The 13,287-nt window shown below is 40.6% G+C and overlaps 1 protein-coding gene across 1 annotated transcript in view; it reads right to left on the bottom strand.

Annotated features, from left to right (window-relative positions):
• Positions 1–13,287, bottom strand: part of PPARGC1A (PPARG coactivator 1 alpha) — a 363,473-nt gene that overhangs the window by 68,399 nt on the left and 281,787 nt on the right. The gene's annotated exons all lie outside the window — the stretch shown is intronic.

The following is a 13,287-nucleotide window of genomic DNA, read 5'->3' as shown; positions in this document are numbered from 1 at the left end:
ACACTGCTAACACCTGTCTCCCCGTCAGAGCCCTCCCCAGACAATAGGGGCTGCTGCAGGTGCAACTGGTTTACGATGCTCCTTTGCATTGCGTATACAACAAATTCCATGGATAAAGCGGAACTGTAAATTGTTGTCCAAAATAGGGAAAGAAAGCCCAAAAATAAAGGTCTTGTTTAACTATCCCCACCTGCCTGCTTATTGTCTTAAGCAGCAGTTCTTTATATTATCTGGGTGCAAAAATTCTCGTGAAATGTAAATGCTGGCTCCCTTGTGCTGGGCTACCAGTGGAAGTTACAAAACTATAGCTTATCATCCTCCACGCCATGAAATATTCATTTTCATTGTTATTTGCAAACTTGAGTATTCTAAAGACTAAATGAATTCAATTATTATACAAGGCTATGGCAATTTTGCTGAGAGGAAAAAAAATAAATAAGAAGTACAATTCTTGAAATAGCCTTTTTCCCACAGACACTGGAACCTTCAGAAATGGTAGGAGGTCTCAGATATATTCTTAGCTTATTTGTGTTTCCTTGTAATTCATTATTGCCAGTCCTGATAAAATGTACATTTTTCTGAGTTTGTGCTTAAGTTGCAAATCACATCACACTGTCATATTTTCACCACGCACTGATGACAAAAATGGCATTGTTTTTACTTTACTTAATTAAAAGAAAAAAGACAGCAAAATACCAAATAACTACAGAAAGCCTTTCCTACAAATAAGTAAATTAACGGTGCTGCTTTGCGCTTAACAAAAAAAACCCCTCAAACTAATTTCCTTCCCAATTATATGCTGATTTAATGATAAAAACTGCAGTAAATTATTAAGATCTGTGGCACCGGTGAGTACCTCTACCCCCTGAACAGTCAACTGTGAAATAATACTGGGCACCTGCCTGCCTGGAGTACAGTTGGTTCTTATTAATTATTATCTGTGGATCCATGGTTGGTGGAATACTCTCCTTCAATACCTACTTATAATTGTGTTCATTGACTGTGCCAAATCCATCATCTGGGTTGGTTTTTTTTTTAAGTTTCATTCACACCTTTTATAGAAATGTATTTACACTGGAACATTTCATATTGCTGTTTTGGATATTGTGACCTGCTCATGTTGTTTCTATTTTCTACATTTCCACTTGAATGCTTTCCCTTCAAATTAGCAAGTTAACTGATAAATATAAACTGTGACCTTAATGGTGCTCTCACCATACAAGCTTTAGAGATTGAAGAACTTTTCTAGTGCACTACAGACAGAGCAACCAAAAGTAATAATTACAGAGCCCCAGAGCTTTGCTATGGCCCTGTCCACATAATAGCTTGAACTTTGCTGGCAGTTCCACCATTACCTAGAAGAGACGCAAAGCAAAACTCCAACTAAAAAAGACTGAGATTACAACAAGGGTTCCACACTGCTTGGGAAGACTTTTATTTATTTTTAACTGAAGTGTGTAACCCCACCCATAGTATAAACTTACCCGCTAGGATCTTTTTTTCCCATGTTTTACTGTGGGTTTTGAGCATAGTGCCCCAAGGAGGAGAAAAGCAAGGAAGACAGCTGCAGTGGCGGTGTAGTTTGGAAGCACACAGCCTCCACATATGCAAATGAAGCCTGTGAAACCCAGCCAGCACCTAAGCTGCTTCCTCAAAGGAAACCTTGTCTTCTGAATATTCCCTAGAAGCTTTAGCAATGCTCTTCCCTCTGTTTTGACAACACTAAAGAATTGCACAAACATCTTTTGTAGGGTAATATCTGAGCGCATACATACACGGTATTTGGTTCCACAACAAACATACAAAGAAACCCTCCTTCAGCTGACAAAGTCTGCGGCTCTGTTGGACACAATCTGCCCTGGTGAAATGTCCTTTATCAGACCACCTCTTCACACACTGCATTTCCCTTGTTTTCAGGTTAGTCTGTACCAGGTCTCAGCAATTCCCAAATTTTGCCTTTTCTTCTTTAAGGGCCATGATTCAAGAAAGTTCTGGTAAGCCTTCCAAGAACATTTGGGCACTAATTCCCAAATCCTGATACGTTTCTAACAGGACTGGAAGGTACAGCTGCCTGCAACAACAGGAAACACAAATCAAAGACCAAAATCTTCAAGCCCTCTGTCCTTGACTTTTTCCTGAATTCAGCAATCATTTTATCCTCCTCTTTCACCCACATTTTTTAGCTATGGGTCAGGTTTTTATTCCCTGTAATTTAGGTTTCTCAAAGAAGCTACTGATTTTGGAGACCTTGTGACCAAAAATTAGTCCCTTGATTATGGCATTGAGGAAGAAATGTTTTCTTTCCTTGCCCCCAAAACTATGGTATTCACTGATTGTTGGATAAGTTTACTACTTTCCTAGGGGAGTAAGGAAAAGCAAAGTTGTACATAAAAATAGTGCTGGAGTTTCAGACAGATGAGGTTTGCAAATCAGTTCTCACATCAACTCAACCCTTTCTGCTCAACTCTCCAAGAATTACAGAAAAAGATCAGCCAATGCTGTATACAAAAGAGCAAATTGCACTCCAAAGACGTGTTGGTGTGAATGGTGTTCCATATAAAGTATATGTACCCTATTAATTTTTTATTAAAAATCTTCCTTCTGTGCATCTTTACTCTTACTTTTTGCACAGTCCTGTATTTGTTCTCCAGTCCATTGTCTCTGTTCCACTTCTATCCTATTTGTTTGCTCTTTTTCCCCCTTTTCTCATCTTCTTTTCCTTATTTATCCAGTTCTTCCTACCCAGAATACACTCTCAATAACATAAGCCAGTGAATCAAACTCCTTGAACTTTTGGGTTCATTGATGCAGTAATTCTATACTGGAATAAAGCCATCTGCTCTTTCTAGTTTTGTTAGGGCAGTTATGATCTGAGGGTTTTTTTAACAGAGAAACCCAGGGTAGGTCTCTGTACCAGCTCTCTGAAAAACTCAAGGGCCTAGTTAATTCCTGGCCCAGCTCTGGGTCACGGGCTGCTGTCTGAGGAGCTGTATATTCGAGAGTCCAAAATAACTTTCTCCAAACAGCAACGTGTTACTGACATTACTGACAACAGGCTGAATTCTGCCACACCTGCCTCCACAGACTGAGGGCTCAAATAAAGAGCACTGAATGCCAGGGGAAATCACTTGCTTGTTCATGTGGCTGGACCTGACTATGACTATTTACTATCAGTGCAGATTACCTGATTATCAGCGTTAACCAAGCTTGCAGACGTGTGACTGTTTGTAACTGTGAGCTTGTAGTGAAACCTTCCAGCAGTGTTCAGGTGAAGCAGGAGGATCACAGGTACCCACTACAAGAAATTTTATAATTATTCTTATACCTCCCTGAATATCAGCCTCTTTATAAGCATGTTTCACTTACTCATTATAAACAAGAAAAACTAACCCACTCCAGCTGATTATGTAAAAAATATATATTTGTCACTTGTTTCTCTCCAACATTTGGAGCATTCTCCAGAACCCTCATTTGCAGGAAAATCCAGCTTGTCAGGCTTGCTAAAAGGAATATGAACAATGTCTTTCACTTGGGTGTTACTGTTTTTCAGAAAGGCTGATCTGTAAAAGAGTATCTACCTTTAAATTTATGACCTCTATATGTTTGAGAAACGGAGCCATGTAAACACATCCGTTTCCTAGGGAGGTTGTGCTGCTGTCTGAGCACAGATACCCAGGCAAGCCAAGGAGACAGATTCCAGTTTTGCACTGTCTTGCAGGCTGGCAGAGCAGGCAGGACCACATCAAAACCGCAGACCGTTGCAGATCTTCATCATCTCTCCTTTACTCACCTCACTGCTGATATTTCCTTGGAACAAAAGAAGTCATAAAGTTCTTATTATTCCCTTATCCTTCCACACAAAAGTCCCTGGGAAGAGACCAAAACCTGCTCATATCTGATATTATCAGACCCAAGGAACTGGTTTTGAACATTCCTGTTCAGGGCTCTGGAACATCTGCCCCCACTCCGAAGTCGTGCCCTTCCTTTCCCACTCCCAGCCTTGCTCGGATGCTCGTGCCCTTCCGACGACAGGCAATTGTCTTCTTCAGCTTCAGCCACACAGGGCAGAACATAGGGAAGCTTCAGGAACACCCCTTGTATTTGGAACACTCTGCAGAGCTCTGGAACACCCTACCCAGACCTTTTTCATTACACATATTATCATCCACCTTGCACCCTTTCCCCTGAGCACCAAGAGACAAATTACCCTGGAGCTCTTCTTCCCTGACTTTTTCATAGAATGTCAATCTAGTTTTTTCTGACTTTTTCTGAGAGGGAACTGGAGAGGATGATTCTATAAACAACCACCATGGATTTGTTATCTTAGGGTACAGAAAAGATTCCCTGGTACAACCATAAGGAAGATCATGGGAGCTACCAGCCTGCAAAGCTACCAGCCTTCACTGAGGTGGCCACCCAGCTGTCACATTGCATTTGGGGTTTGCTTTGCCATCTGGCCATTTAGGCACCCAGACAGGGCCTCCCAGCCTGAAGGGGAGCTGTGGTGCCCTGGCTGCCACAGCAGTGCAGAGAGTTCAGTGTGCTCTGCCACGCTGAGGCTCACAGTAGCTAGAGGAAGGAAAAAAATCTCTCATTTCCATAACATGGGCTATCTCCCCTCTAAAATGGCTGGTAAGGCAACTGCAGTGGAGCACACAAGGCTGCAGCACAGCACTGGAGAGAACAGTAACCTTTAAATACTCTAAAATCAAATCTTGTTTTACACAAAACCGCTGTGGTAAAGTCGATGTGAATGAAGCACCTTTGAGTGAAGGAACAGAGAGAAAGGCAGTGGACAGTTTTAGTGCCTCCTAGCAATTCTTTTTAATAAACTAGAGATGACAGACAGCCTTACCAACACATCTCTCATCTTCAAATATGACTTTCTTCAGACAGAGCTCAGTGGAACTGAGTCAGCCTTTTTTCTTGGGCCTAGCTCTTGGCATTTTTCATATTAAAACAAAGTCTAATGCAGAAATAATTCTGGACTGTAGTAATCTGATGGATTTCAGTAACACAGGCCACAGATTTGCTCTGCAACAATTTTAGGCAAACAAAATTAAGATATCACACAAAACATCTAGTGGGATTTTTTTGAATGCACTTACAGATCAAGTTACCCTTTATAGGGTGGTGCCTGCCTGTGGAAGAGTGTGAGCTTTTGTGGAAACTCCTGTCCAGTCATGCAGCAGCCAGCACTCACTGCTTGGCCTCTGAAGCTCCCAGGCTGCAGCAAAGGTTCCCTTCCCCAGGTCCCCACAGCCCCTGCACCCCGTTTTCCTGAGTCAGCCAAGGACAAGCCAAGCAGAGATGGCATCACCTCATTGCAACACCCCACAGTCTCATGCAGACCAGGCTTCTGAAGGATCAGCTTTGCCTGACCTCTTAACTAGTAGTTCCTGCCAGCCAAAACTGAGCCCTGGAGTTATTTTTAGCCGGAACCCTTCATAAATTGCAGTTAACTTGCGATATGCAAACTAGTGACTAGTGCTAGAGGAATCCCTATGGGTTTCGTGGTTCCACTCCCTGCTCAAAAGCCCAATTATTCATTTTTCTTGGAGCTGCAATATTAATCTAAAAAAGTTGCACAAATGGCAAGAGATGTCATCCTCCCTCCATCCCCAGTTCAGATAACAGAAATAAAGGAAGATAAGCATTTAGCCCAGGGCTTATTAGCTATACAAAGTGCAGCTGTAAACCTTTAGAGGCTGACCCTCCTCCAGCGATGCTTTTGACAAGAAATTTGTCAGTACTTTCACCTCTGACTCAGGGCCAAACATGCCAGTGCAGAGATGGAATGGGAGAACTAGCCACAGAAAGGTATGGGTGAGTTACTATTTTATTATAATTTAATTTTATTTTATTTTATCCAAATCACTTGCCTCAATACCTGTATGAGAAAATGCAGTAAAGTAAAAGGGGGGTTAAAGTAGCTGGAAGGGGTGACTGCTCTAAATCCTTTGGAAGGGAATGGAAATCTTTAAATGGATTTAAGCAGGCTTCGAATCCGACCTTATCACAGACGGTGGGACCAACACAGTTCAAAGCAGAAACTCCTCCACCTTTTTTTTTTTTTTTTTAATTTTCATACTGTTCAGGCTTTCCTAACTTTTCCCTGTGAATACAACAGGAATAAAGCACATAGATTGCATCAGCTATCACCATGTTAGACATCTTTGTTCCCAAGAAATTTAGTATTTGCTAAACATCTTTGCCCTGGGACACTGGAAGATTCATGCTTCCTCCCCAAAAGAGCTGCAACTGTATTTTCACTACTTCATGTCTATCAACAAATAAGGCGAGTTTGCTACTTCTATGTTTGTCCAAATAGATCTCTACATTGTAAAATTCCCCAACAATCTGGCTCAATTAAACACTATTTGTTGTTTCTGCTCTTTTGAACTCCACATGTGGAAGTGCAAGTCAGGGCAATGCATTTAACCAAAAGCCTTGAAAGGACTGGGTAGGATTCACCCTGAAACAGAGACTTCATCAGAGTGCACCGTTCCCTTTTGCCCACTGCAGCCTCTCCCTTCTCTCTGAGAAACAAAGAACCAAGTAAAAACAGGAAACTGTCAGAATGGAAGATTATTTTAATTCCTGTTGCAAGCTGTTATGTAAAAAAAGACTTCTGATAAAAGAGCAAACCAACACCAAAGAGCACTTCATCACAATATTATTACCAATTTATTAAACCAAGATTGCATAGACTGGAGAAATGAGTGTGACACATCCCCAGGGGTTTTCTGGAGGTAGACTTCCAGCTGTTTCATTCTCACATGCACTCTGGTTTACAGGGACATGGAAAAATATTTGCACTTCAGTTCAATGCAGCACAATTTTATATTGTTTGCAGGTTTTCCTTAAGGAAGGGTCGAAGCATGCACAGCAAGCTGGAGCTGTACACTTTGGGAGATAGGGCTACCATCTTCCAGGGAGAGTGGGGGAAAACACATGGTGGTTGTTAATTTATATCCTGGACAATGCTGTAAATCGAAGCATCGCTGACAATTCCTGCCCTGTAAACATGCTCAATTTCATCTCCCGTAAAAAGGCGAGCAGGCACTAAATAGTAACACATTTTGATTTTCATTTAGCCACTTTAATGATAGGTGATGTTAGTGGAAAAGATCATTTATCTTCAGATTTATTTTATATGAGATAAAAGGCCTTGCCAATTTTTTAAAATTCATTTACACAAGTGAATAAATCTTCCCAAACAATAAGTTGGAAAGTCATATTTCTTTAACTTTGCTAAAATCTGAAAATGCTGATCTGGGAGTGAAATAGACAGCACTGGCATTTTAATCAAGAACATAAAGACTCCTCTTCTAAACAAGAAGCACAGAACTACTACACTTCAGAAAAAAATCTCTGATTCAGAGGACAGCTTTTTTAATGCATTTTGTCAAAAATCCCTGATAAATCAGGAGAGTGCAATTTTTATGTCCCCTTCATTTTTAGATCAGTTCCAATGTGAAGGCTACCTAAAAATAGACAGAACCTAACCTTTCAAATATCTTTACTGCTGCATACCATGAACACAAGCTTTCAGTGCCTCTCATGGCTTTCATGAGCCTTGTGCTGTGCCTGTCTTCTCCTCTAGCACATTATCCCATGTTGCCTACTGCACCCAGGCGTGAGACAAGCTGCAAGTTGCAATGGGCAGTGCACTGCAGTATGTGGTATGTGCCCAGTTGAGACACACAAGCAGAAAGATCATGGAAACCAGCCTCCCCTTTTGGCTATTGGATTTTTGCCACAAAAAGGACACTGACAACATTGAACCTAGGAAGTGGGGATGTGAAAATGAAGCTGTGCCGGCTGCCCCGGCAGCTCTGTTCAGAAAGCACAGGCTGTCTGGTTTGCAGCACACCACTCTTAAAAATATGAAAGGGAACAATAAGCTCTTTTATTGTTTTCTACAGTGCTTGCAGACACAGTTCTACCCATCTAAAGAAGAGATTTTGCAACAGTGCACTGAAGTGAGTGACTGGTGTAGAATTACAAGACAGCGGAATACTCGGTAACTATTTCTTTGCATTAAACTTTCAAAACTGTGATTCTGCTTGGCCTTAACAGCATAGGTCAAATTCAACCCAAGCACAATCCCAGCAATTTCAGGTCAGTGGTACCTGAAAAATCAATAGCATTCAAGTTGATGAAGTTATAACAAGGGGAATTTTGGCCCAGGCTGTACAAATACTTACCTTTATTGTATATATTCTTCACTTGGTATTATGGTATATTTCACAGTTCTCTAATGCTAAACACTTTACCGAGCAGGTCCTAAAGCCACTCTAGGAGCTGGAACAGGAGAAAGCTGTACTAAAATCCAGTTGTGGGGCTGCCCTGGAGGCTTTGAGTGACTATGACTTTTGCTTACATGAAATAGAAAATTACCCTTGTACCAGTTGTTAGCTAGCTACTCCTAGCAGGAACGAGCTCGTAAGGACTTGCTTTTCTTTGTTTACTGTCATGCTCTGCTCTGATGGAGTCAGAAGTTTGTCAAGGCATTTTACTCTGTCAAAAAAATGAATAAAATAACTTACACTGATAAAATAATGAAATAAAGCAGCATCAGACTAAATTAATTCCTTCAAAGAATTTCAGATGGAAAATGTCTTACCTGCTGACAGAAAGGCAAGAATAGCAAACAAAGGCATAGGAATAAAAGCTATTCAATAAAATATCGATTTCATTATCACCACCTATTCAACTTAATTTTCTTGGCATCCATGTCCCTAATGCAGGTTTGTGATAGATCGTACAATCACTTTTTAATTAAGCCCTACTGTGCTTTGTATTAAGAACAAGACAGTATACATTATGGCACAATATATCTACCAAAATATTTAATGTTCATCCTTTTCATTTTGGTATTTAAAAGTTGTTCTCTTAGGAGGTGGTATCAGTATTTAACAACATTCTTGACAGTAAGTATAAAAACAAAAAGCTTCATAGTTAATCTAGCCATGTCAAAACTGAAACTCCTTAAAATAATTGCTTTCTGAATATATAGTATTTCTATTGCATTATTTTATTATTTCTCAGCTTTCAACATCTTAGGATGCCAAACTTGTTCCTTTTCTTACATACCGATGAAACGGGAAATGGCACAAGGATAGAAAACTCCCATTTGACCAGTTGAATGGTACATGAAACAGATGCTATCAAGTTACAAGGGATATTTAATGAGAAGCTGTAAAAGACTGGCAGCTTTCTGGGTTGGTAGTATTTTTTGTTCCAGGACTCTTTTGGTGTATTGCAGTTCTGCCGCTTGTGATGGGGCAGATCCTCTGTAGGAACAGCACTCATCTTCCACTGGGGTACTGGCACTTTCCAGAGGGCAACATTTACTTTAATTACTAAAATGTACCCACCTTCTTCCAAGTAAGAAAAAGCTGTTGTTGCATGTGGTTTTAGTTTTTAATGCCAAAAATGAATCAGTAAACATATTTACATTATGGTATACTATTTCTTATTCTGCACCCATAGTAACCAAATTAATCTCAAGGCACTGCTGGCATTAATTCAATCTGAAGCTCATACTTGGGATTTCACATAGGTGCCTTCATCCTATTCTTCTTCTCAACTAATAAAATGTTAATATATGGCAATATATTTATTTCTGGTTCAGTTCAAGTTGAGGTGTGCAGTACTTTGCAGAAAGCTAATTAATATGAATCATACATTAGAACACTCTGCTTAGTATACAAAAAAAAATGGTGCTAGCACATGAGGATGAAACAGAAGACTGAAGCATTCGTTTCTATCTGTAACTTCTCTGTCTCTAGCATAGGGAAGGCCAGTTTTCCTTACCCTTCAATCTCCATTCTCCATTAAAAAAAATCCCTAACATACAGTGTAGATCATCGCTAAAGAACTACACTAAATAAATCACAAATTACTAAAAAAAGAAAAGGATTAAGGAGATCTTGGAAGATGAGATAGTGACATCTCCCCCTGTACCACCATGAGTTTGGTACACACTAGCAATGAGCTAGTTCCCACAGTAATCCAGAAGTACTGTCTTCAGCAACACCCACTGATACGAGTTTTCCCACTGGAACAGTCTTCAGCCAAAAATACCCATCCAGCTGATAGTGAAAACTATCTTCACACCCCAGGAATCGTGCCTGAACTGCTCAGGAAATATAAGCAACTCAACAGCTGTGGTGCTGTCTGGATCTTCTCTAGACCTCAGCAAGAAGAAATCAATTTCTTTTGTCAGAACTTAATTTGGGCAATCTGATACCCCAGGCATGGTACTATCCCAAAATCTGCTCTTTTACCTAGCTTTTGCAGCAACAGTTCACATTTCTTGGAGCCTTTATTACCTAGCTGTTCCCAGCCCCATGGACTCCCAGGAGAACTAGTGTCCTCAAGTATTTTGGTGCTTTCAAAATGCCCAACTAAGAGAAATTACTGCACTAAATGGTGGCCAACTTGATCCAACCACTGACAGAGCAACATGGCCAGATTCTGCCACCCTTATTCACCATGTACAACAAGCAGTCCCACCAAAAGGGTGAGCTGATGTGAGGAGCCAAGGCAATGCTTACGGACAGGCAGAGGGAGTGTAGGTGAGCTGTGGCTCACCAGGTGCTGATCCCCACTCTGAAAAGAGTCACCATCATGCCAGTGCTGCTCTCCATGGAAGATCAGCCCCACACCCACCAGTGCAGGACACAGAATAGCCTGTGGGTCTCTCCAACAGGCACAGCACATCATTCAAGGATCTCCAACAGGCACATGACATCACTCAAGGCTCTCCAACAGGCACATGACATCACTCAAGGCTGTATGAAGAGAAGCCCAAGCCTGGCCTTTGCAGAAGGACCACCTCAAACAAACCTCCACAACACAGGACCGCATCAAACAGGTGGAGTTCAAAGAGTTCCCCTGATCATTTCAGGTTCTTGCCTTGGTAACCCAGCAGCAAAAGTCTCAGGAGGGCCCTGGTGTGCCCCTGGGCAGTCCCCTAGGGCTCCCACTGGCCTTGAGCCCTGCCTGCATACTGCATCCCAAGGGCACAATGTAGTCCTTCACTTTTACCGACTGCTACAGAGTAAGAATTCCTAGAATGGCTGAAACACATAGCAGTTCAAATATGGGCACTTTCAGACTTCTTTTCTATTCCAAATTATGTGCTTTACCAGCTTCAAAAAAACAGATGGAAAATACGTCCCTAAATGTGCACCCTTGTGATCATTCCAAAAGGAAAGCAGCACCAAGTAGCTTAAAACGCTTGCTAGAAAAAAATCTTTTCCATATCATGCAAATAGCAGACAAAAATAACTGCTAGGCAATTTATATACATACAAATATTGGTTATTTTAAACAGTAATTTGTTATTGAGGACATCTCACTGAAATATTATAATATTCAATTTCCTCTACATTTGCATGGAAAAGGAGCTGGAGAGCACATGATCATTCATTTAACTATTACATAAATACGTCTATCATAAGATCACATGGATTTCAAGCCAGAGTTCAAATACATGTTTAATGCATGAGAGTATGATGAAGAAACTTGTGAACTCACAGGTCTCGTAGCACAATCTCAATCAGATACAAGCTTGGTGTAAATATGTACAGTATCGTGTGCTTTCCAATAGCACCATGTCTCCAGGCAGCAGTCTGACATCAGCAAAGGAGACAGGTGGTTCCCTTTCCAACCCCGGAGGGGTGAAAAAAATGAGTTAAGACACTGTGTAAATATAGCAATATTTTTTCCTCAGTGTTTTGCTACAGTTTTCAACCCTTAATGAAACTGCAGTGCATGAACAATTCTCATAACATCTTTGCTACAAATCAGTGAGTGGATGTCATGTCCTAAGATATTTATAGCCTTAAAGGTAGTGGTAAGTGATACTGTTTGGCAGCCTTGGTTTAGAAGTGCTGAAGTTATTTGCCTTTTGGTTTCGTAAGAAAGGAGCTCAAAAAAGCCACAAAAACCCAGTTTCCTTGCTCTAAATGTATCCCTTTCCTATAGCAGATCACTGTTACTAATAATGCCTGTAAGAGTGACAAACAACAGTCAATCACAGGCACAGAGCAGGTCACAACTGCTTTTAGCTAGCTCAACTTTGTAAACTCCAACACAGTGAGATATGCTAAACCCTGCACAATCCACAGTAGTTTGATTTTGAATCTCACATTACAAGAGTTTACATGTATGGTAGCCTGCATATAGAATAACCCAATTTGACCTTTTTTTTCCTATCTGTACATAAATAGATACTTTTTTTTGCACCGTGACAGCCACTGCCTCTTAAACCATTTTCTTTTGTTGCATTTCCTTAGAAACACAAATCTTGTTCCTTGGCAGCAGTTGCTGTAAGTGCTGTACCACATGCCCAAACTAGTTCTCACTCATAGCTTTAATTCACAGTAAGTGGCACGAAAGGAGGTCAACACTTCTCAGAAACCACTTTCAGTTCTTTGCTGCTTCAGAATCTATTCTATAAAGCCATCCGCCCTAACAGAAAGAAAGTTGTTTCTTTTATTGTGTCCCTTGCTTTTTTATTATTGTCATCTTTATGGAATGGGCTGCAGAATATATCTGATGGAATAAAAGAAGTTTATTCCTGAAACCACATTCCTTGTCTCCCTTTTGCAGGATCCTAAAAACATAAGTAAAAAAACTCAAACCAAACCAAAACAAAACTTTCTGCTGCAAAAACAAAATGGCCCTTTCTTTTACTGTGCGAAAAGACTTTAAATAAACGGCATCTTGCAATTCAGTGTCAATCACTGGGTCTTACTTTCAGTTCAATTTACTTGCTTACAGAATGATTATTTTTTTTATCAATCCAACCAAGACATCACGGAGGTTGAAAATCAAACAGCCTTCTTTTTGCTATGATGCATCACTGGCAAGAGGAACGGCCTTGCTGACAATATTTTCCTGTCACATTTGCCTCTACAGCTTCACTGCCTTCTCTGTGATCAATGAAAACAGATTTTGACCTCATCTATTTCATTTCAGACCATATTCTGCCCTGAGGCACACGAGTACAACCTATCATAGTTATAGTGGCAATTGGGGCAGAATTTGTTCCTTTCCTGACAATTCAATATGTGATTCATGAACCAGAATTGAATCCAGTTCTCCTTTCCTAGAGCTCCTCTGGTTTTTGGCATCAGTAAAAAAAGCAGCAAAGATGAATTTATGTTGGTCATATCAGCAGAACTGGCTGGGTAGTCAATAATCTGACTGCTCAGCAAGATGTTACCTGACCAAAAGTTTGTTACTGTATTTTATTTACACATTTTATTC

Source organism: Melozone crissalis, unplaced genomic scaffold, assembly GCF_028551555.1.
Source record: "Melozone crissalis strain CALT ecotype California unplaced genomic scaffold, PUWL_Pcris_2 ptg000006l_1, whole genome shotgun sequence".
Lineage (NCBI taxonomy): Eukaryota > Metazoa > Chordata > Aves > Passeriformes > Passerellidae > Melozone > Melozone crissalis.
Note: the sequence above shows the minus strand (reverse complement) of the source record. Positions and strands in the feature narration are given on the sequence as shown.